The sequence below is a fragment of the Sinocyclocheilus rhinocerous genome, unplaced genomic scaffold (assembly GCF_001515625.1).
Source record: "Sinocyclocheilus rhinocerous isolate Xijiao unplaced genomic scaffold, SAMN03320098_v1.1 scaffold741, whole genome shotgun sequence".
Taxonomy (NCBI): domain Eukaryota; kingdom Metazoa; phylum Chordata; class Actinopteri; order Cypriniformes; family Cyprinidae; genus Sinocyclocheilus; species Sinocyclocheilus rhinocerous.
In genome coordinates this window covers 35,993-40,702 of record NW_015640436.1, presented here as the reverse complement: position 1 = coordinate 40,702, position 4,710 = coordinate 35,993, and the positions used below count along the sequence as shown (strand labels likewise).

Sequence of the window (4,710 nt, the reverse complement as noted above, 5' to 3'; positions counted from 1 at the left end):
TTTTAGGGCTGCACGATAAATCGCATGCGATGTTTAACGCGCATCTTATCAGTAAAGCTGGTTCTGTAATCAGCGGTAAATCTCCATCACGTGCGTGCTTTCACATTGAGCAGCATTAACTACACAGAGCCGTTGTTCACTGACGAGCTGCGCAAAAAATCGCGCGAATATGAACGTGGTTTTGCGCAGCTCGTCAGTGAACAACGGCTCTGTGTAGTTAATGCTGCTCAATGTGAAAGCACGCACGTGATGGAGATTTACCGCTGATTACAGAACCGGCTTTCTGACAAGATGCGCGTTAAATATCGCATGCGATTTATCGTGCAGCCCTAGTGCACAGTCATTGTAGGTACGACGGCTTATCAAAATGGTAGACTGATAGACTGCAACGGTTGGAGTTAAAAATCATCATATGTGTTCTACTGAAGAAACAGTCACCTACATCTTGGATGCCCTGGGGGTAAGCAGATAAACATCAAATTTTCATTTTTGGGTGAACTATCCCTTTAAACAGAAGCACAGCATAACTGAGAGTGATTCCTGTTAAATTGTTGGGTGTTATTAACTGTAAATGGACCACTTACTTTCAAAATAAATGTTCCCTGCGTTCTCCTATCCATCACCAACAGTACCTGCACATAAATTACACATATAAACAAAGGCATCAGACAATGTTTAAACAATAATACTTCCTTAGAAAAGTGTTGTATAATGCAGCCCTCTAAACATCCTTTCATCTAGGCCAGTGGTTCTCAAACCTGTCCTGGAGTACCCCCTGCCCTGCACATTTTGTAAGTCTCCCTCATCTATCACACCTGATTCAACTCATCAGCTCATTAGTGGAGACTGCAAGACCTGAAGTGGGTGTGTCAGATATAGGGAGACATACAAAACTTCATGGAGAGGTTTGAGAACCCCTGATCTAGGAAGTTATATTTACAGTCTGTGTCACTGAATCACTATAGCCTTTAAACAGAAACCATAAACTAATTTAACAAATGAACTAAACATGCAAATTTAAATACCAAATTAACATGAGTGCCATGGTTTGCTTGTGTCACTCATTACAGTGTTAATCTGTGGCAAACCTTTCTGTAAAAAAATTAATTCTTGCTTAAAATAAATAGATTCTGTGATGATAGCAGTAACAACAGAGAAAATACAGCTGCAAGCAGTGATAATGAGCCCAAGCAATATGAACTGCACGCATCAGTGGATGTGCCATCCCACCTGATCAATACGAGGGCTCCACATTCAATTCCAATTATCAGCCAAATAAATACCTATTAAACACTATTATTTCTACTATTAAATACCCGTTACGCACTTTATAAATATTTTCTTAAAGTGCCCCTATTATGCCATCTTTAAGGTTCCTAATATAGTTTTGGGAGTCTCCTACAATATGTTTACATGCATGCAAGGTCAAACAATGCTTTCGTTTTTTCAAAATACGCATTCAATATCACCTCATTTTCCAGGGATTCTCAAACGATTAATTCGAAGCAGTTCAAAGATAGACAATATCTTTATTTATCATGCACTTTCGGCTTTACAACTTTGCAGATAATTTGCATTCACATACAGCTACATTACACGCTGCATGGAAGGCAATATTCGAAATGGCATAATAGGGGCACTTTAATATTGGATTCAAAATAAATGTGATGGGGGAAAAATGAGAAGAATGAGATTGGAAAAAACAGACTCCATAATTTTTGTTAATTGACATCCATAATAATAGATTTAAAAAAGTAAAATAAACAAAAATGTGTGTTATGCATAGGTAGAACAAGATTCTCAAAGAAGAACAAATCCCATCTCTGTTAGCTTACAAAAATCAGCTGAACCTGCTACTATTCTCTTCCCGTTGGCTCCCCATCTCAAGCACAGAGTTCCTCACACGAGTGACTAGCCCTAGACTCTTCCTCATCACACATTCTCAATGTTGTTTTCCATGTATTCTCTCTCCAGGTAATTGTATTAAAGTTTGTTTAGTTCTGATTCAACTTCACCCTACTAAATGTGACATACATTGTAACAATTAACTCGCGTGATGATTATAGTCATAAATGCCACCCCTAGAAAAGAGCTGTGTAAAGATGGTCCAATATTTCTGCTTTTGTCTCGCATACAAAACAACAACAACAAAAACAGCATACAGGTTTGGAATAACAGAGTAAATAAAGACTGAGATTTAATTTTCAGTGAACTATTTTTTTTTATTTTAAAAATTTGTTGTGTGCAGTAACGATCAAAATGCAGTTATAATATTGAGATGTGTACCTTATCAATAATGCCCAGCACTCTGTAATGCTTCAGCTCATCAGAATAAGTCTGCTCTGCCCACAAGCCACCACAGCACTGTGAGCCCAACGCCTGAAGTCACACCCAACAAAGACACATGAAAACAAGAAAAAAAAAACATGTAAACAACACATATAGTACAACACAAAACATAAACAATAGGCAAATGGAAAAGTTTAAGCCTCATTCATTAAATGTGCACTCGTTCGTAAAATGTGTTCACTATTACATCAATTAAAAGTAAATGTAAAAATGTGTATTTTATAAATGAGGCCACAAGTTTCATTGTGAAGGTGAGAGATCACACACACTGACCCTGGTTTGAGTGGAGCTCTGACCCATGCTGTCTTTGAGCTTTCCAGAAATGAGCTCGGCACGCATCAGATATTCTGCTGTCTTTCTCTTCACAGCCTCCCTTCTGCTGGGACTTACCTCTCCTGAAATATGCAATACATACACTCGCAATGAACTTGCCTGTTTGATGGTCCACTCCAAAAGTTGAGTTTGGTTCATTTGCTTGGTATGAAAACCACTTTTCAAACTTGGATGTGCACAACCTCCCAAGTTTGAAATTTGGATAGAATGAACCACTAGTAATGATGTATAATATAACAAAAATAATATAAAATTGCAATTCATCCATAGTAGACAGTTACAAATTCAAATGAAGCTCATGCTAAAGTGCCCCTATTATGCTTTTTCATGTATTATCTTTCATGTCGTCGGTAATATAGCTGTTTGTGAATATAAAAGGTCTACAAAGATTCAAAGATCAAAGTGCATGACAAATGGAAATACTATCTCCCAAAAGAAAGAACTGATTCTGAACTGCCTCAGTGTTTCCCCTAGGTTTATGGCTTTGGCTAGAGTGATCTGCTCACTGGCCTCTTCCAGGTAGTCCTTCTTCTCCGAGTAGTTCCTGAGGCTGGAGGCAAAGCTTAAAGCCCCACTGCTATGGCTGGACTCTACTCTCAGCCGGCTTGGGGACGTCACTGGCTGTTGGATCGGAGACGAGTTGCTTTGTGTTGCTGTGTGCCTGATGCTGCCTGATGCCATCCCATCATCCACTGCAGCCAGAGGGTCTCCATCAACCTCAAGAGAATTCAGCTCACTGTCACTGCTGCCACCTGACATTAAGGACACAAATCTAGCATGAAAATTCAAAATAGCTGACTTCCTGTTGGGTGGAGCTAACGACTAATTTTGAAAGTTGTCTGGCTTGACAACAACAATATATGCGAGTCTGGTCTGTTGGACATTCCTGCTTTTGTAGGGCCACATGCCAGCAGAGTTTAGCTCTAGCCCCAGTTAAACTCACCTGAACCAATATCACTAAAAAATTCCAGGCAAGTGTGTTGAAACTGGCTGGAGTTAAACTCTCTTGGAAAGCGGCCCTCCAGCAGCAGGATTGGACACCCCTGCTGTAGGTAAAACTGACCCCCTCTCCACTTTAGTCAAAAGAGGGCGCTACAGAGTCCTCCTATATGTCCATGTTTTAGCTTTTGTCTATGCCTAATGACCGACAACTCTGATATGTGACCTGAATTTCATGAAATTTTAAGCATGCCAAGAGTCTCAAAAATATGCAAAGGATTTTCTAAGAATGAGGCATTACCATTTAAGATATCAAGAATCCCTTTGCAATTTTACATTAGCCATGTTTTGAAATTATTCTTACAAAGTTTGAAGCAATTTTGTTAAATATAAAGAGCCTTTAGAAGTCTGTTGTATGTCTCACACTTACTGCTGTCAGTTGTTAGCACTAAGCCATGTGATGTCCATGTGATTAGATTAAACCTCAAGTTTAATCTAAATCACTCAATACATTGAGAAGATATGAGACACTTCCTGTTTCCCTTTTTCCCCATAAATGTATTGCCTCGCCATGGTGAAACCATTCAAGATATCAAAAATCAATTTGAAATGTAACATCTTCAATGTCAATCCCAAGATATTGACTAAGTGTGGTGACAATCACAGTACGCGGAATGTAATTTGAAACCACAGCAGCTCACACAGGTGTCCTTCATTATTTTTAAAGTTTCTAAAGAAACAATAATTCTAAAATATATATATTTTGCTAAATTATTTGCCCTCTAAATGTGGAAGCATTTAAAATTTCTTCTTGAGAGCTTCAGTTATTTTTCATGCTGCCAAGTACACCCTGCAAAAATTTTGGGATTGACAAAATCTCAAATTAAAGGTGCACTAAGCAATATTTGAAAAACACTTTTGACCAGTGTCGGACCGAATCCCAAAACACACCAATCAGAAGTAAGGGGCGTGTCTAGTGATGATAGGGAGAAGAGAGCGCTCAGTGAGTGCACAGGACGGATATTAGCAGATCGACTATAGATAAAGAGAGAAGGCAGATTTAAAAAAAAAAACAAAAAAAAAAAAAAA

General features: G+C 38.6%; 1 pseudogene; it reads right to left on the bottom strand.

Moving 5' to 3' along the window:
- Positions 1-4,710, bottom strand: part of LOC107752690 (ribosomal protein S6 kinase delta-1-like) — a 25,379-nt pseudogene that overhangs the window by 10,931 nt on the left and 9,738 nt on the right.